This window comes from Tenrec ecaudatus, chromosome 13 (assembly GCF_050624435.1).
Source record: "Tenrec ecaudatus isolate mTenEca1 chromosome 13, mTenEca1.hap1, whole genome shotgun sequence".
NCBI lineage: Eukaryota > Metazoa > Chordata > Mammalia > Afrosoricida > Tenrecidae > Tenrec > Tenrec ecaudatus.
The window spans coordinates 43,897,053-43,918,252 of record NC_134542.1 but is presented as its reverse complement, the minus strand read 5'-3'; the positions used below and the strand labels follow the sequence as shown (position 1 = coordinate 43,918,252).

The following is a 21,200-nucleotide window of genomic DNA, read 5'->3' as shown; positions in this document are numbered from 1 at the left end:
TTGCATTCTGTAATATACTTTAATTTTTCAATTAAAAAAAACTACTTAGGATTTTAAAATTGCTTAGATGGCACTATATACAATACCATATCAACTACTCAGATAATGCATATTAGTGTCAAAAGCACAGAAAGAAAAAATCACATGCTGTGCACTGGGTAATAAGTCTTTGCAATATGTGGAAATCTTCACATAGCACTGCTAGTCTTTACTGGAGAGAAACTTCATAGCTGCCATTTCTGATATCTGTAGCTTTCCTTGGATAGAATTATTGCATCACACTGAGATAGGTCAATATACCTTAATACCAGGTGTGTTGCATGAAGGAGCATTCACTTTTTCTTTCCAATCATCAATCTTCCTTAGAGGAGGTAATCATCTATGTCTATCTCCCATTTTAAAATGCTCTTTTCTTCTATCTTTTAGTTGTTGAGTGTTTCTTCTCACCCTCCTCTAAAATCTTAAGAAAAGAAAAGTGAATAACTGAATTGAGGCTACGCGGAGAGCTAGAAGAAAAACACAAAATTAAAAAGACGATGATGGGGAGAAATGTCATAAGAGAAATGGGGAGAACATTTAGGTTGTGAAGTATAATCGGGTGTGTAAATGTTTCGTGTGCATTAAAATGGCAAAAGAATGTTATTTTCAACATGTTTTTCTCCAAAAAGGATTAAGATATCATATGATATGTTCCATGGACAGAACTGAATGACACCAAGAGTTAATTTTTTATCTGTCCCTCTAAGTCATACCAAGTAATCAGGATGAGTTATTTTAAAAATCCAGGTATCATAAAGTGTTACATTCCTCTACATTTATTTCATTTTTCCCTCATGTGTATGTGTGTGTGTATATGTACATATAAAGATGGAGAGGGAAGACAGACATTCCATATCATTAGTTTCTAATATATATACTTTATATTATATTTTTAAATGTGTTTCTCTTTTATAAATCCTAATACGATGACATTCTTTACATTGTGAAAATTTTTATGGTGCGTTGTGGAAGCTTCTTTATAAGTAAGGAACTGCAGGAACACAATGATACCAAGGCCAAATTGTGACGAATAGTTTGGTGTTTTGCTACAATGAAGAATAAAATTGAATAATAAGAGAGTACTGTGAAAAAATGCTTTAAAGTGTTAGTAAGAATGGAATGATAACTTTAGAAATCCTGGCATGATGAATTGCTAAGGAGTGAAATAGGGTTGTTTTGTCTCCTATGTCAATGGACCACGTGGCTGGTTGCGTCCCTGCTGTTGAAAGTCTAGTGGTCACCTCCCAGCCCCACCTCCACCAGACCCTTGCCACCAGGTCATGGTTGGAAACACGAACAGAAATCCGGACCCTGTGGAAGCCACTATTCAATGATAAATACTCACTTAACTCTTATGAGAATTATATTTTTGGAACTAAATCTAATTATTTGTTTGTGATGAATAATCTCTCTTGTGTAGCTCATTTGTAGATTAATATGTGTGTCCTTTTGAGAGACTTCTAACATACGTTGAGCCAGGTATGAGGAGGGACGAGTTCTGGGAAAAGGACATTAGCTGAGAAAAGCAGTGGATCAGTGGGAATGAGTGGACTCAGACACGGCAACAGCTTCAAGGAGGGTGCTGACTGCTGTAGCGCACAGGACCCCCGTGGGTTGCAGCTAATTCGAAGGCACTTGGCAATAACAAGAAACAATTCTAAAGGAATTGAACATTGATGAAAACTACATATCATTCTTGAAACTACACTTCGCACAGTTTTGTATACACATAAAAGTCAAGCCCTTAAGATTAGGATCAGAAAAAGATATTACATTGTTGACAGCCGTATAGAGTGAGTGATAATTGCTATATTGTGGTATTTCTAGTTAATACTCATATTATCAAAATATGAACTAAAAAGTGCTGATAAAAATTCTCCATATTTCTGCCAGTATTGGAAAGCTATTCAGGGAAAAATATGTTAATTGTTTTGGCATTACTATAAGTACCCACCTAGGGTTATGGCATACATGTCTTTAAAGCCCTCAACAGATGGTTGAACAAACTGAAGGACAATTGTGAGGATGGGACAGGAGCGGCAGTGTTTTGCTCTGCTGTCCATAAGGTTGCTATGAGTCGAAGCCAACTTGTCAGTACCTAGCAACAACAGCATCTAAGTATCTCTGTGCCCACGTATCCATGCATCCATCTCTCTGTCTTACTCACTCTGTCTCTGTAATTATCTACTGAATAAAAGAGAAAATAGAATATTATTTTATGTACACATGTAGAAACCTTTATGCAGCATAGCGTATATTCCTTAGATGTGATAGTATACATAAGGCTAATGTATTTATTTTTGTCAAACCAAACAGTAGCTATATCAAAAGTTCTTTTTGAGAATTTGATAAAACTGTAAACACAAATTCACATTTTATAAAATCAAATGAGATTTACTCTGCTGCAGCTAATATGCCATTCCTGCCAACTTCTTGGGGCTCATCTCTTGAAAGCTTCATGGCTAAACCCTTAGAGATCTAATATGCCACTGTGTGCCTTGAGAAATGAGCAAGTCATGCTTGATGAGTTTAAATGTGAAGTGTGTGTGTCTCTGAGACTATTGAGAAGGCTCTCGCTTCTGTGTGTAAAATGTCAGGATTCTTGAATTTGATCAGTGTCCTGGGATCAATTAATTTTAAATTTATTAATAAGAGAATGAATGTCATTAAGCATATTCAGAAACATGCACACAAATTCAGTGAGGATGACACATTCACATTAAGATGCATTCCCATATATTGAGATACATTGTCAAATGGCTCTAAAATGGTTGATGCTACTTGGTTCCTATAGATTTCTTTGCCAGCTTTGGATATCACTTTTTTCCACCACATTGTGACAATCCAGTAGTTGGGTTCTGATTGCTTTGAAGTTTAATGCACTTCTATTTTGAGGCATTTACTGAATCCTATTAAGACCCATGGTGCTTGGGTTATAGGAGCACTATCATTTTTCTTTATTCCATTAAAAAGGTCTCTCATCTTCTTCCTATATATTTTCTGTAGCCAGAAAAGAAAACATTGCTGTCACTTTCTGTGGGGTTTGCCTTTCATCTAACAGTGGCATTTCAGGCCTCTCAATGGTATCCAATTTATTTGTATTCCAATGCCACTTCCGTGAAGCATACCTTTCTGTCATCGGAGTGTAAGCTTTAGGTGCTCAGAACTTGGAAGCCATGCCATGCCACAAACTGACAATATAAACTCTAGCCAGTCAGTGTGCAGGCAATTTCCACATACCTTCTGAAGGGGTTTTTCTCAAAACTATTCAGCAGTCCTAACTAGAAGACTTTTAGAGTAATATGTGGGGCTTCCTAACTCAACTCTGGCATTTTATTTTCAAATATCCTTCTTTATACTGAAGAGATATTTCACTCTAAATATATATATTTAGTTCCATGAACATAGTTTCACTTAATATCTGAATGTTTAAATATTTCCCAATTATTTTAAATTTCTTTATAAGACCAAAGTTAATTCAGTCCTATACATTGGCCCTTATAGCTAAACTTAATGAGGAGCCCTGGTTGACCGGTGGTCAAGTACTCAGCTGCTAACTGAAAAGTTTGTGGTTGTTTTGTATTTTTATAAGGTTTAAAATCTGAGAAATATTTAGAATTAGAGTATAATATAAATTGCATAACATAACAACATCATATTTTCTTTTTATTAGTTGAGATTTGATGCACATATCATATCATTCCATAGTTCAATCATGTCAAGCAGAATGTACAATTGCTACCACAATCAGTTCCCATTGTTTTTCTGTATGGACTCCTAGACATCATGTCCCTTCTATCCTCCCACTACCACTGTACTCTCCTCACCCCAAAATCCTTATTCTATTTGCTGTCCCTATAGGTTCATTAATCCTGGTTTCATATACTGAAAAGCATATAACACAGCTTCAAGAGGCAACCTCATTGACATAATGCCTCTCAGATACACTGTGGTAGTTATATAATCTGTTGTCAATTTGAGACTTAAGGGTGAAGGGTGGAGTTTAGCCAGTCAATCAGGTCACAGTTCGATGACTTCATTTGGAGGCACTAAGGAGATAAATACCTTGCTGGAGGCAGGAAACACATGCACTCCCTGTGAGACATTCCTGTGGCCAAGACACATGGAGCTATGCTAGAGCCCTGGAGCTGAAGGGGCCACATGGAAACCCTTGCCAGCGCTGAGAACCACTGGATCCACAAGGCTTTCCACACACTGGCCTGCGATATTCCTGCCTTCGATATCATTGCATGTGTTTCGTGAGTCTGAAGAGGACTTTATAGATTGGTATCAGACATATGGGCTAATATCAGACTTATGGACTTGATCTGGACTAGGCTGTTTTCTCAATATTCAATTGCTTTTGTATATAAACCTCTTTCTTATGCACTTATGAGTTTCTCTGAATTTGTTTCTCTAGTCTACCCGGGCTAACACATAACATGAGCAAACAATAATCAAAGAAAACAATACAAACCAAAAATCCAGGAAATTTTGGAAACCAGATCAGGTCCCGCCTGCATCATAGGGGGGATCTACTGACAAGGTTTTAATAGTTCAGGTCAGATGTATGCCTTTGCTCTTCTACATGCCTCTCTCCCAAGCTGTTTAGTGACCACCTTCCTCCGTCCCTCAGTTTCAGATGGGGAGCCCTCCAGAGGCTTATTTCCTGGGTAGTCCCACAAATGAATCTTGGGGCCTCACTGTCACCCATCACCTTTTGTACACCAGATTTTCACAATTTTTCTTTTCCTATGTTTTATATTTTCAATTACATGCTCTATTACATTTTTTTATTTCTTCTCTAAAGATTCCTTGACAGTTCCAAACCAAGTCATTAAGTGTGTTTGTGCATGTCTATTTTCTTCTTAGCGTTGCTCCATCTAAACATGAGAATGAGCACAATACAGTCTCCTGAAGGGCGAGATACTGTTTGTATAAGAACGAGGTCATTCCAACAGAGATCTCCCAAATATACCTGTCCTCTAATAATTCTGATGGGTCCTTTGAAAATGAGGAAGCCCAACTAACATCAGCTCAGTCTCATGCAACCACTCCATAAACCCATGGAAAATATTAAATGGTTGAAATTGTGTTAATATAGAAAGTTAAAATTCGCATTTCTGGATATATGGTTAGAAACTCACTGCCATCAAATCAATGCTGACTCATAGTGATCCTGTAGGGCAGGGTAGAACTACCCTATATGTTTCTGAGACTATAAATCTTTATGGGAGTAGAAAGGCCCATCTCCCCTATGTGTAACCACTACACCACCAGGATGATTAATTAAGACACACCAAAGAGAAAGTATGATGTGTGTGTGTGGGGGGGACAACTGTGAAATACAAAACTCTATCTATCCATAAAATCACTCTTTTCAAATAAATCAATTTAATTTTCATTTGATTTCCAGAATTAAGAGCTTGTGTCCAGGTACCAATGAGGATTTATAAAATACAACCTTGATTAACAAATATATAAGCTAAATTTTGGAGAGAAAAATAAACAACTTGTACAATAGAAAAGAAATGGAATTCCTTTAAACGCAGAGAGAAGCAAATAAACCAAAGTGAAGACTTCCGCTCAGCTGGAGCACGCATGAGTGGAGGCTTTGTGGAAGAGAGGCTGAAAGCTAGGTTGGCACTCATTGGTTAAAAGTTTTCTCAGGCAAGAGTTTGAGTGTAATTGTTTGGACATGAGGAAAACAGAGGATTTGAGATAGAGGAGTGGAGGTAGATCAGAAGATTCAGGATGAAGGGTTTAAATGAGTGTGAGTTAGATTTGGGTATTCAGAGCAGGCCGCTCTTATAATGGCACAGAAGAAAGACTGTGGGGGACTAGCAGGCTGGGGCAGGGTGGAGGAAAGGAAATAGATTCAATATTGTTTCAGAGTTGGAATTTCTACAAGCCAAGCACTTATTAAAATGAATGAGAGGCCACAAAAAGGAAAGGGGATCTTCAGAATAAGAAATGAGACATTTGTGATACTTTCATACAAATGGGAAATCTTCAGCTGGATTTAGATTACAATATAGCTGCTAAGTGCTACTTTGTCATTCCCCCTGCTCAAAGTAAAGTTGTTTCCTACCTATCCCTGTCTGCTAGTTTCTTGTAGCATCCCAGGGATGCTTGGTCTCCTTCATATTGGGGGGAGGCAGGGAAAGAGGGGAAATATTAGAGTAGAAACTTGCTTTAAGAGGAGAAACAAATTTGGTCTGAGTATAGTAATTCTGAGGTCATTTCCTGACATACAGGTTCATATGATAGTTGAAAATAAGAAGATAAAGCTTAAGATGTGTAACAATTTTCCATTTCCATCTGTGATGGCTGTTATCGTTTGTGAGTACGTGTGTATATGTTGCTCGGGTATCCGGGGATCATGAATATAGAAACAAAAGGAGAGGATCAAATAGTGGAACACCGGGACTCCAGAAACAGAAAGGTCCAACAGAGGTGAATAAGCCCATAAAGATCACACAAAAGGAACTTTCATATCGGATAAAACGAAGAGTATCCTGAAAATGAATGGAAGTAAGCTAACAGATGCAAACCAGAGTAAACAGTGTCAAGACCAAACGTCAGTGAGACAAAGATCGGAAGAGGACTTGTACTTGAAAAATTAAGAGTGACGATGGGAAGAGCAGATTCCTGCAGCACTAACTATATCTTGCATAAGGGTAACAAATGGGTAAACTGGAAGGAAAGAATTTAAAACAAGTCTGGGCTCTATTGTTAAATATGTTGGTAGAGAGGGGAAGGGGCAAGGTAGGTCCTTAAGGAAAGGTATATGATGCTGAGGATATTTGAGCCCCCTTGTAGACCAAGGGGAAGGCTTTCCTGAAGCAAAGGGGAGCCATCAGGAGATAGTCCCAGGGATTCAGTCAAGGAGCTCTCTGCGTTGTTGTTGGCATTGTCAAGTCAGGTTTGACTTAGGCCTGCCCTGTGTACAGCAGGACCAAATGCTGCCAGCCTGTGTCATCGTCACCATTGGTATGTTTGAGCCCATTGTAGAGCAGTTTTTCCACTGAGTCTCTCCCATGCATGGGCATCACTTTAAGAAAGCTTTGAGAAGGACATGCAAGGTCATAGGAGATTCCAACTAGCAATCTTGGCTTTTTCTGTGAAGTAAAAATCAAATAATGATGATAACATTGAAAGTACAGTAAGAGCTCAGAATGAATATTTTGGTATCGATATAATAAAATTCAAAAGGAAATTGGAAAAAGACAGGAAAACTAATTTCCAAACAGATCTGAAAACTCAGTAGAGGTTGAAAACTCCACAGTTGATGGTGGTAATGATGTGCACTGATCCGTGTGAAGTGGAGGAAGGCGAGTGGAAAGCAAGCCAGCAGTCGGCGGTTGGATTCATTTGAGTGCGCACAGAGAATGAATGCAGAGTGGGTGACAACCCGGAAAGTCGCAGACTGTTTTGAAGAGAGATGATAGTCAGGATAAGAGGCTGAGAGAAGCAGAAGCACAGCTGATAGCAAGAAGGACTGAAAATGCAACGTGTGGTGTCTCCCATCTAATTCCACTATGCTGCAAAATAGCTCCGATGTGGATGTTCCCTACAGAAAAAGTTAGCTTCTAACTGACTTGCGTCTGTTCCACTCAAAGACTCAGAACAGAGTTGCTTTACGATTGAACTAGTTTATTGTTGTAGCTCATGAGTAAGCATCCACAATTATACCCTACATCGGATATGATTTCTCCAGTTAATAAGGTGCTATTTTAGTTACCTTCCACAAGCTAAGCTAAATGTCAAGCACAGTACAATAAAATAAATCTATAAATCTCAACAGATGCAAATGCTTATTTTATTAATGCCAACTCTAACTCCAAATTAAAATCATATGAGATTGACATTGTGTACATAATTCAGATAAACTAATTTTGCTTTTAATATCAAATACATAAAGAGACTAATTAAAGCATGTGTTGCCCTTTCTCCTGGTTCCATATGCATGGACTTAGAAGATAATAATTAAAATGAATTTGCTCAACACAAACACAGACAACATAAAAGTATGAAGGAAGATAGACAGATGGGAAGTAGATGGATAAACAGATGGCCGTATCACTTTGAGAAAATAAAGCAGAAACCTGCTTGTCATCAAATTAACAGTAAACAGCATTTTTAAAACTAACACCTTGGATCAGAGAGAAGAGCATGAGTTCTGAACCACAGTATCATAACACGCTGCCCTAAAACCCAAACAAGTACAGAACCTTTTTCAATATTTTTACCTCAGACCTTAAACAACAATTCTAAAACTCGATGCAAGCAATTTCATGATAATATGATATTGATCATATTAATTAATACAAGTAGCATCTTTATAAGCCAACGATATCTAGAAAAGAGTTTACCTCCTTCACTCGACTGTAGTTCAGAGGAGAATCCTGTCCTGTTTCTAAGGACAAATACAACTAAGTAGAATAAGTATAAATTCAATCCTGTGGATTAGCTAATAGGAAAGAAATGTTTAATGTAACTAAGGAAACTTTAGAGGTCAGGGACTTATCTCCAGGCTTTATTAGCCTCAGAGTAGTCAGGCAGGGTGGATTTAAGAGAGAGGGTAATCAGGTTCAATACTTGAACGGTTCCCCAAGCTGAGAAGCAGTGCTTGCTCGTGGACTCCATTAGAACCATTTAGAAACGTTCACAGAGCTGAGACGCCGATGGCACGAAAGCAGACGCTCTAACAGGAAGAGGAAAGCCTGAGGGAAATAAGTAAATTTATTTTTTAAATACATTCAGTCCTGCGTTACCTTACATTGGATCTGTGCTAGGGGCCCTAATATAGTTCAAACAGCCAAAAAGCAAACACAACTAACATTATCAATCTTTAATACTAGGGGTCCTTGCTTCTTTGGTCCATCATAAGAGACTCAACCTAGAACTCATTGCCATCAAGTCAAGTCCTGCTCTAGCGACGCCCCAGGACAGGACTGTCACTGTGGATTGTTGACATTGTAAATCTTTATGGAAGTAGAGAGGCTCATCTTCCTCTTGCTGGTGGGCTTGAACTACCACCCTTGCGGCAACCTGTGCATAATCTGCTACCCTACAGGACTCGGCCGTCTAATCAATCTTGACACTTGCTAACGTGTTAATAGTTGGTATTGGCCACATGTAGCTATTCTGAACCTATTGTCCTTATTTAGTTAAAATATTATTTTGTTATACAATAAAATCTTTGAAAGCCAAAACAACCCTCAATGAATATAAGAAAAATACACTTTCTCAGGGTGAGTGCCTAACAGAAATTGATAGAAAAGCACTGTGTTTGTACTCTGGCAAAGGCAGAAAGCTTAAGGGACCCAGACAACATAAGTCAGTTCCATCCAGTTCTCCTAGTTTCACTGTATATCAACACTCTAAAAATGGTTACCAAAGTTTTCCCTGTGTTGGTAAAATATAAACGAACATGCCTTAAAAATTCACTGATAGCCAATCAGACCGTAGTAACAGAAAATACTTTTCTTCAAATAAATTAAAGGATTGATAATTTAAATAGTTGAATATTTACAGTACTTCAAGGTATTAAAACACATTTAATTGTGGATGAAGTCACTGTAATTGCCACCGTAATTAAGAGTTAGTCTTTGAAATTAGAAAGCGCTTGGTTTGACTCTCCAGTGCCCTCCTTACTGACTGCATCAGGCCTCAAGTTTGATTTCCTCTCCTGAGGAACGGATCCCTTAGCCTTTTACTGCTTCAAGGAAACAAGCAGAAGATGCCAGACACTAGGATCGGAAACAGAAAGTCTTGATTACCCAAAATTTAAGCTGCAGAGTAGGAGACGTTTGCATTGGTTCTTTCTGTGCCAAACTCCACAGGGGTGACACAAAGCTTGTCACTTTGACAGAAATCAATAACGAAGCCCCCTGTGTCCAAGGGAGAGGAGCGGCATTCCCTTATTTCTCAAATTTAGGAAACACCCATGAGAATGCTGGGGTCGGGGCTGTGCAGTCCGACATACTCAGCAGGACAGAGTGCAAGAGGCCCAGACCGAACTGCACCTCCCACCTCTGACCTTACAGAAACCACTTTCATGCATTCGTTCACGTGGTCATTCATTCGTGCATTCGTGTTTTCTTCTTTTTTACCTGTTTTATTTCTCGTCATGACACTGTCTTCAACATTTTTTATTACGCTTGCTCCAACCCGAATTCTCATTTTAAGAAAGAGTCTTTCTGCTATATTCATTGCTGCATCCCTAAAATTTGGCCTCACTATATGTGGTTGTCACCTAATCTGATGTCAAATTGAGGATTATGAGTGTAGGGGTGGAGCGTAGTTTGTCAATCTGGAGATAGCCAATGGGACCTCTGTGTGGGCATGGCCTTCTGAGAATTCTGGGAAATCCGATATTCCTTGTAGGAGGCGAGATACACGATCTCTCTCTGTTCACTGGACACTCTACTGACAAGACACCTGGAAGATGCTCTGCTGACATGACACTACACGGATAGACCCCATGCTGAGATGCTTACAACGCCACTGGATCCAAAGACTTTCTACCCACTGGCCTGTGATCATCCTGCATTCAGCGTCATTGCAGGTGTTTCGTGAGTCTGAAGAAGAATTTATAGCTTGGTATCAGACATATGGACTAATTTCAGACTTATGGACTGAACTGGACTGAGATGCTTCCTCAATATTCAATTGCTCTTTTATATAAAGTTCTTTCTTATACACATGAGTTTCTATGGATTTGTTTCTCTAGTCTCCCCAGACTAACACAGGCAAATATTAGAGATCACGTTGATCTGTTGTTTCCAGCGGTGAGAGAGAAGTGGATGAGGATGTTTCTGTGTGTGGCTCTGGGGAACAACACAGATTAAGGAACAACCTCCTAATGATAAATGTTGTTTAATATATATTGAAACAGAGAGAATAACCTCACTACTGCTCAATAGATATTTTTGTTTGTTGGTTTTGAAGTTTCTGGTCATGATCTCATGGACTATCTCAGGCGATTAATCTAGCATGGTTGTCTTGAGCTCTCTGTTTGGTTTCTAGCTCCCTGTGCAGTGCTTCCGGCCATGAAAGCTTTTGAGTGGCCATCTCCAGTTACAGCAATGGTCTCTGTTGACTGGGAGCAGCCGAGGAGGAAAGAGGCTCAGGAAACAACTAAATTCTCCCCCCTGAAGAACATCTGCTTCCTGTGCCAGGGGACCAGAAGAGCTGAACAAGGCCCTGCCAGCATTACCGATGCTTTAGTACAAGATTATGCAGAAGAATACTGGTTAAAAAGGGAAGAGGGAATAGAGGAGAGGGAAAGAGGAGAGGGAATAGATTTTTATATTCTCGATGGAACCCAGATCGTTGGAGTCACTGAGACCAAAAAGCACTCAAAAATATCGACCTGAGATAGTCTTTAAACCCTAAACCTCAGACGAAAACATTTCTGAGACAACTGCTTTAAAACAAACAAGTTTAGCTTAATTAATGAAATATGTCTGCCTTGAGTGTTATAGTCTTCAAATGTTTACATATGTGGGATCAAATTGATAGCACCATCTCAAAAGTTCAGATGAGATGCTAAGGGATAGGGACTATCTATTAATGATAATAAAATCACTTGAAAATGGACAGTGAGAATGTTGCATGATTTGAAAAATATTTTAAAATGTCACTGAATTGAACATATAACACTGGAAACACAGGGAATCCAGGACAGATAAGCCCCTCAGGACCAATAATGAGAGTAGCGATACCAGGAGGGGAAAGAGAAGGTAAGAGTAGAAAGGGGAAACTGATCACAAGGATCTACATATAACCCCCTCCCAGGGGACAGACGACAGAAATGTGGGTAAAGGGAAACATTGGTCAGTGTCAGATATGGGATAAAAATAGATATGGGATAAAAATAGATCAAGGGTTCATAAGGGATGGAGGGTGGGGGAGGGAGAGGGAAAAATGAGGAGCTGATACCAAGAGCTCATGTTGAAAGAAAAATGTTTTTTAAATGATGGCAACAAATGTACAAATGTGCATGACACAATGGATGGATTGTGATGAGTTGTATGAGCCCCCAATAAGATGATTTTTTTAATGTTGAAATGATATATCCCCCATCATGTATATTCAAACAAAAAATATGAATTAAATTATTTTTTAAATTTGACCTATAATAGGGACGACCTCACACTGGAGTTGAGAAGCCCTGGTGATGTGGTGTTTAAAGCCACCTGCTGCTCCAAGGGAGAGACACCCAGGCTTCTACTTCCATACAGTGACAACTGCAGAAACCTGTGGGGACAGTGCTACTCTATCCGGAGTTAAGATCAACTTGATTGCCATGAGTTGGTTTTTTGGTTCATATGGATTTTAGAAAGATTCCATGAATAAGGCAAGTAAAGTACTTAGTAATATTCCTCTAGGTGTTCATGAATGTTACACTAAATACAGTAAATGTTCATGAATTTTAACAATTATTTATTCAACTACAGTGTTCTTAGGAAGAGATGAGCCAACCAGGGTGCAGTAGAGCACCAATGAAACACACAATATTCCTCTGGTTCTTTGAGGTTTCCTCACCCCCTCTGTCATGACCCCAAGTCCTGCCTTTCAGTCCAGCTAGACCGTAGCATGTACACTGTACACATAAGAGCACATGACACATGGAATCCAGGTCAGGTAAACTCCTCAGTAACAGAAATGGGAATAGTGATACCAGGAGGGTCGGTGGCAGGTGGCGAGAGGAGAGGAGGAAGGGGAACCCATCACAACGATGGACACATAACCCCCACCCCACTCTGGGGGACAAACAACAGAAACATGGGGGAAAGGAGACAGTAGTCAGTGTAAGATCTGAAAATAATGATAATTTGTAATTTATCAAGGGTTCACGAGGGTGGGAGGGTAGGGGAAGGAGGAAAATAAGAGGATCTGATACCAAGGGCTCAAATAGAAAGTAAATGTTTAGAAAATGATGATGGCAACATATGTACAAGTATGCTTTATACAATTGATGTAAGAAATGTTATAAAAACTCTAAGAGCCCATTATAAAGTGATCTTTAAAAAATTAACCAGTGTTCCTAACTGACTCGATGGCACCTAACCACAACAAAAATAGATATATCTTTCATTGTACATACTATTTTTAGCTTAATATTTAATTGTAATGTTTAAAAATTGCTTGTAAAAATGCACCTTTATAGAAAACAATACAATGGGGAATTAAGTGGTGCAAACATGTTATCTATTTGTCAGAATATTGTTAAATTAAGAACAAAGATGCAAATACAATTAAAATATTATTTATTCCTCGCTCTCTTTCTCCAGAGTTAACTATATCATTTCTATTTATGTTCTTGAACAATCTAAATTTATTTTTGTATTTTTGCTCAACTATTTTTAAACTGATTGTAATGTTTCAAGTTTTTCAAAAATTGAAATCTAAACAGTGTATGCTTTAAAATGTCTGCCAGACTTCCTTTGCCTCCCCCAAATCATCCCAAGAGCCTGTGTGCGCGGGGAGAAGGGGAGGGGAAGGGCACATGAGTGTTTTCCAAATGGAAGTACTTTATCAAATCCTTTGTTTGGTGCTGTTAATGTCATTTCCTTGCATCTATCAGGAATTTCACTGATATACTCATCTTGTATGCAGAAATGATCATAAACACTATGGCTTTAAGATCCTGACCTTTTCAAAAAATTTATTTGAAACATTTTTCTTCTTATCTTTAGTTCACAATTCAGACTTATTAAAATGTTCTTACTAATTTAACTTGCAAACCATATTGCTATTACTGATATTTACTGCACTTAACCTTCACCTTTGAAAGTAACATTAAGGTGCTATTTGCATAAGTGGAAACTATTGCACTTTAATGTTCCTCGGACTATATTTTTGAAAATAGAACTTTCCCAAAATCAAAATTTGTGTTTTGTGAGGTGCCATTGAGTCCATTCCGACGCAGAGTGGTCCTTTGCAGCTGGAAGCCTCTCTGCCTAGTTCTGTGTCGTCCACACAGCTGCTGCTTTGTTCACGCCTATCCTTGCGGCCAGTGTGTCAAACCGTCTTTCCCAAGGCCTACCACTTTTTCAGGCCGCCCTACTCCACTGAGCATGGTGTCCTTTCCCAGGGACTGGTCTCGTCCAACAACATGGCCAAAGTACCTGCTTGCCACCCGTGGCTCTAAGGGACATTGTGGCTGTGCTTCTTCCAAGACAGATCTGTTCGTTCTTTGGGCAGTCCAGAGGAGTTGAGCAGTCTTCTCCAGCACCACAATTCAAATGCATACACTCTTCTTCAGGCCTCCTTAGTCAATGTCCAACTTCCACATGCATATGAGGCAACTGAAAATACCCTGGCTTGGGCCAGGCAAACATTGGTCGTCTAAGTAACATCTAGCTTTGCAACACTTTAAAGAGGTCCTGTGCAGCATGTTTACCCAATGCCACTCTCTTTTGATGTCTTGACTGCCACTTCCATGAGCATTGATTGTGGTCCAAGCAAGATGAAATCCTTGACAGCTTCAATCTTCTCTCCTTTGATCATGATGCCACCTATTGGTCCACTTGTGGAGGTTTAAGTTTGCTTTACCTTGTTCTGCAATCCATACTGAAGATTGCAAACCTCAAACTTTAGAAACAAGTTCTTCAGGTCTTCCTGACTTTCACAAACAAATTTGTGTCATCTGCATATCATGGCTTGCCTTTTACCTACCCTGATACCACATTCTTCTTCCTGTAATCCAGCTTCTCTGACTATTTGCTCAGGATTGAATAAGCAGAGTGAGACAGTGCAACCCTGGAGCACCCCTTGAGTGCACATTTCAGCAATTTCACACTGAGGACTCTGAAAATAATACTACTCTTCAACAGTTACATCACTAGATTGGTGGTTGGTACATAAACTTAAATAACAGTTGTTTTGTTGAATTTCTTTGGATGGGAGATAGTTTGTATTGCATCACACACAACACTGTAACTGAAGATAGATTTTGAAATGTCCTTTGTGAGGATGAACACAATGACCTCTCTCTTTCATCTATCACTACAGGCATTGTCCACCATTTGATTTTCTCAGGAAGAATGGCAAATGCCAGTTTGTTTCATCTCACTCAGACCTAAGCTATCAATCTTTAGTGTTCTATTTCATTTCTGCCAGTTTCCAATTTTCTTAGATTCATACTTTGTGCATTCTGATTTGCAAATGTGCATCAATATTTGTAGCTATGTCTTCTCAGTTTGAGGCACAGCCCATCAGTAAATGAAGGTTCCAAAGACAGACTCTACTCCATCCGCATCCTGATGGCTGATTATGCTTTGAAAAGGCAGCTCTTCCTGCTCCAGTCTAGATTTACAGCCGCAGAAACTCACATGGGTCATTCTACGCAGTCCATAGGGGTGCTCAGAGTCAGAATTGACACAACAACAGTGAGTTTGGGGATTTTTGTTGGTTTTTCAGTCAGAAGAAATAAAGAATCAGGCTTGGAAGAGATACAGCTATAATGCTGCTTAGAAATAAAGATGGGGTCTTCTGCTCATATGGTAGCCAATCCATGCTTGGTACGTGCATTGGTACTTCAGGGAAAGAGAGAGACTCTCAAGGAGATGGTGTCAACACCGTGGCTGTAACGGGGGCACGAGCACAGCAATGACTGGGGCCATGGAGCGGGACCAGGCAGTGCTTGGTCTGTTGTACAGAAGACTGCAGAGCAGTCTCTAACCAAGGGAATGTCCAAATTCCAAAACTAGCCATTTAACCTGGACTAATTTTTCTTCAGGAAAAAAAAACTTCTCACTGGATCCATAGTACAGAAATACCAAGTGGGGCTGCACCTGTAGCATTGCCTGGGGGAGATGCCTTACAAGATAGTGCGGAGAGCCCCCAGGAAACACCCTCACCACCTATTATTTGTCTTTACAGATGAAGACAAAGCAGTTGGGCTTATTTTGGTTTGTTTCTTTTACTATTTATGGGGTATAACTGATTCCATAACCTAACTGGAAATGAAATGAAAATTTTTGTCTTCTTTTTTTTCCCCGAAGGGTTAAGGTTAGGTTTGTAGAATGCCTTAACTAGATAATTGGTCTGTGGAAACAACTGTCATTTTAATGTCTTCCTTGATGGCTTGCCTCTCCTTAAATCACAATGTGCTGCTGAAATAAATTATATCTCACAATGATGTGATGTACAAAATAAAACATCCATTTACTATTGCAGGTAGTAATTATACTGAAAAAATTTCCCTGTAACTATTGAGGGTATTTAAAATGCTGGACCCACAAGTTTATGTTTTGCTTCCCCAATGTATTGGTATTTGGAATCCGTCTACCTGGTGGCACTGTGGGATAAGGCACGGTTGCTAACTCCAGGACCAGGCGTTTTAAGTCAATAGCTGCGCTGTGAAGAAAGAGGATGGATGTGTCCATATAGAGTGAGAGCCTCGAAATCTCTATGGAGCATTTCTATTCTGCCCTATGACGTCTCTGTGAATTGGCCTCAACTGCAGGAAGTTAACTTTTACTGGAAACATCGGACATTTTTATGCAAACAAGTCACACTCAGACGCACACACACCCAAAGCAAGAAAAGACAGACAACAGCTCATCTACAAAAAGATGAAGCTCTCTGCTAACATAAAGATTTACTGTCTCAGAATCCTTAGGTAGAAGTCACTTGAGTTGGAATTGACTCAGTGACAAGGGATTTGTTGTTTTTGTTGTTGCTCCTCTTATTTATGTCACTCTTATAACTTCTTGGTTTTCTAATGCAAAACCTCATTATCCTTATTTTTCTGTCTATATGTGAAGACTTAAAATGTTTTTTTTTAATTCTGTCATTTTATATTTTTTAATCATTTTATTAGGGGCTCATACAACTCTTATAACACACCATACATACATCAATTGTGAAAAGCACATTTGTACATTCATTGTCCTCTTCATTTTCAAAACATTTGCTCTCCACCCAAGCCCCTCGCATCAGCTCCTCATTTTTCCCTTCCCTTTCCTCTCCCATGAACCCTTGATAATTTACAAACTATTATTTTGTCATATCTTGCACTCTCTGATGTCTCCCTTCACCCACTCCTCTGTTGTCCGTGCCACAAGGAGGAGGTCATATGTAGATCCTTATAATCAATCGGTTACCCTCTTCTAACCCACCCTCCCAGTATCGCTACTCACACCACTGGTCCTGAAGGGATCATGTGCGCTGGACTCCCTGTGTTTTCAGCTCCCATCTGTACCAGTGTACATTGTTTGGTCTAGCCAGATTATTAAGGTAGAATTGGGATCATGATAGTGGAGAGGGGCGGGGTAGCATTTATAGGAACTAGAGGAAACTTGTATGTTTCATCGTTGCTATATCGCACCCTGATTGACTTGTCTCCTCCCCGAGAACCTTCTGTAAGGGGATGCTCAGTGGCCTACAAATGGGCTCTGGGTCTCCACTCCGTAATACCCCCCCTCATTCACAATAATATGATTTTTTTGTTCTGATGATGCCCGATACCTGATCCCTTCAACACCTTGTGATCACACATACTAATGTGCTTCTTCCATGTGGGTCTTATTTCTTCTGAGCTAGATGGCCACTTGTTTACCTTCAAGCCTTTAAGACCCCAAATGCTATATCTTTTGATAGCCAGGCACCATCAGCTTTCTTTGCCACATTTGCTTATGCACCCATTTGTCTTCAGCGATTGTATCAGGGAGGTGAACCTACAATGATATGATTTTTTTGTTCTTTGATGCTGATAACTGATCCCTTTGGTACCTTGTGATCACACAGGCTGGTGTGCTTCTTCCATGTGGCTATGTTGCTTCTGGGCTAACTGGCTGCTTCTTTACCTTCAAGCCTTTAAAACCCCAGATGCTATATCTTTTGATAGCCAGGCACCAATAACTCTCTTCACCACATTTGCTTATTCACCTGCTTTGTCTTCAGTGATTGTGTTGGGAAGGTGGACATCATAGAATGCCAATTTAATAGAAGAAAGTATTCTTGCATTGAGGGAGTACTTAAGTGGAGGTCCAATGTCCATCTGCTACCTTAATACTAAACCAATAAATATATGCACATAGATCTATTTCCCCACCCTCACATATAAATATATTTACCTATGTACATACCATTATTTAGACCTCTATAAATGCCCTTTGCCTCCTAGCTCTTTCCTCTATTTCCTTTGACTTTCCTCTTATCCCACTATCATGCTCAGTCTTCATTTGGGTTTCAGTAATTCCTCTTGCTTATATTACCCTTGACCACACCCTACCAGGCCTCCTACACCCTCCTCACCACTGATTTTGGTCACTTGTTGTTCCCTTGTCCCTGGGTTTGTTAACACCACTAACTTTCCCCCCAACCTCCCTCTCGCCCGTATCCTGCCAGAACTGTTGGTCCCATTGTTTTCTCCTCCAGATTGTTCATCCAGCCTATCTTATTTAGACAGACCTGTGGAGATAATAAGATGCACAAAAACAAGACAGAGCAAAACCAAGCAACAATATACAACAAAACAATGACAGAAAAATAAAACAAAACACAACAAGAAAGAAAAGCTTGTAGTTAGTTCAAGGACTGTTTGTTGGCCTTTAGGAGTGTTTCCAAGTCCAGTCTACTGGGGCACCAAGCCCTGGCCCCAAAGTCCACTTTCGGCATTCCCTGGGGACCTCACCACTCCGTTCCCTTGCTGTTCTGTTGCACCCCCTTAGTATTTTGCCTCAGTGTGGCGGGATAAAATCGGGCACAATTCCCACACTGTGTCTCCAGTGTTTTTTTCTGTAGGGTTGTGGGTCACTGAGGAATGTCGTGTCTCATAGTGTGGCCGGCCATGTGGTCCTCTCCGTGGACTGGCTGCTCTGAGCTGGAACATCGTCCTCAAGGCCTAGTGGGCCAGGATGTGCTCCACTCTCTCCCAGAGCTGCAGATTCAGTGCCATCCTCTGAAATAAATTCTTCTGTGGGTAGGGGAAGCTTCCTTCATTTTAATGCATAATTTTACAAATAAATTTTGCTATGAACAGAGAAGGTGCTTGTTGATAAGCATTAGGTTGCTAACTGCAAGGTAAGTGGTTCTAGATGAGCCTGTGTCCTTTTGTAAGAATTTACAAAGTCTCAGAAACCCCATGCAAAGTCCATATAAACTGGAATTGACTCGATAACAATGAGCTGTTTATGCTTATTGTTTTCTTTTTAATGATTTTATTTGGGGGGCTTATACAACTCTTATCACAATCCATATATACATCAATTGTGTAAAGCACATTTGATAATTGCTGTTTTTTGATGTTTGCTAGCTATGCAGGAATAATCATTGTTTCAAAGAGCTTATATATATATTAATGTATTTAACCCTCATAACTCCTAATAAAATGTAAATATTATATAGATTTTTCAAAAGAGGAAAACAATTCTTAGTGAAGGCGGATAACTGCCTCAAGGACACATGAATGGATAAGCGAAGGCTCTAGATTATGAAGCTGGCACTGAGGTGTTGTGATAGGTAGGTTTATTGTGCCAACCTGGCCAATAGGAACATATGGGATTAAGAAGGTCAGTTTGATTGGAGGGCAAAGAGACAAATGGCTGGGCAAGATCCACCCCTCTCTCGTTTGCTCTCTGGTGATTAGACCAGCTTGTGGCTGCTGTAGCTAGTTCTCTGCCTCAACTTATGAACTACACTCCTGTGGGACAGACAACCCATGGATTGTCTTAGTAGAGCTTGTGGTTCCTTTGAGGCCTGCTTCACCACACTGCTGGTGTATACATCACTTGAACTTGAGACTGGCAGATTCTGTCCTCTTGCATTGTTTGAGTTCAATATCCCATGCAAGCCTGCTTTCCTAAGTTCCTGACTGCTGAAGGTTGGTGACCTGCCCTGTTGTATGCTGCCTCTGGGTAGACTGCCCGCATTGTCTAAGGGAAGACTCGGCTGTCTGCTTCCTAGACCTTGGACCCAGCAGCCCTCTTATTTGAAGGACTTCCAGTGTATTAACTGCTCCACAAAAAGTGAGTTGAACTGAGCCCTCTGTACTACTGAGTGGACTATTTAGCTGTTATATTCCTTTGTACCGTGTAATCTCTCCATATATATAAAATCATTAGTGTCCTGGTTTTGTTTCTCTAGACAACCCTGCCTAACACAATTGGTACTGGAGGGGGTTCTGGAGAAACAATATCATAAATGTAGGCTTCTCAAATAGACTCTCCTGCTTCATTAGGCCTAAAATCACAGATCATGCTCTCTCTGCCTCTAAAGGCATGGAGAAGTCTGCCACTCCTACTGGAGAGGGGGGTGCTCATCCATGGTGGGAAGTCACAACTCTAGTGTCCACAGTGTCACCACAATAGGTGAGGTGCCGATGAGAGGAGAGGCGCTGGTGAGTGTGGGTTTGACATTTTCCAGCACTTTTGTCAGGATGAGAAGTAGAGGGAAGCTGTTTGGCTTGCCCTCCTTACAATAGAAAATGTGACCATGGAAAGGGATAGTCTCAGAACCTCAGAAGCACGTCTCAAGTGCCGAATAAATGGGCCTAAAAGTCTTCTCTCCTCCAGTAGTAGAGCTGACATTGTCTAAAACCAAATCCAGAATCTCATCATATGAGCATCAGCTGAATTACAGCATCAGCTGAATTGCAGGTCTAGGGAACAGTGTCTGATATGAAAGTAAGGACATTAATCAGAAAGAATCAGGACCCTGAAACATGGGCTGGGAACATGGGCTGACAATCCAGAAGAGGAAGCTACTGAGGCCCTAGAGTTGGTTGACCCACCCCAGTCAATAGATCCACCCATCCCACCTGAGGAGAGTTAATACACTATCAGTAAAACAACTCCCACTTGAGCAGTTAACCAAACTGTTCAAGCTGCAATGCCAAGTGGAGCTGCACCTGTAGCATTGCCTGGGGGAGATGCCTTACAAGATATTGTGGAGAGCCCCCAGGAAACACCCTCACCACCTATTATTTCCTCTAGACCTGTAACTAGAATTAAGTCTCAGAAAGTTCCTAAAGGTGAGGTTCCGTTGATGAGTCAGGAAGAAGTGCTATACTCACAAAGATCTGCTTGAGTTTTCTAATATGTACAAGCAGAAGCTTGGGGAATATCCCTGTGATGGGTTACTGGGGGTGTGGGATACTGGTGCAAGTAATGAACATTAGACCAGTCTGAGTTTCTTGATAT

The 21,200-nt window shown here is 40.1% G+C and overlaps 1 non-coding gene across 1 annotated transcript; it reads left to right on the top strand.

The window, feature by feature from the left end:
• Positions 1 to 6,052: 6,052 nt before the first annotated feature.
• Positions 6,053 to 6,185, top strand: LOC142425170 (small nucleolar RNA SNORA63). Its single transcript, XR_012779530.1, has one exon. It is a non-coding gene; the product is annotated as a small nucleolar RNA SNORA63 (small nucleolar RNA).
• The last annotated feature ends 15,015 nt before the right edge of the window (positions 6,186 to 21,200 follow it).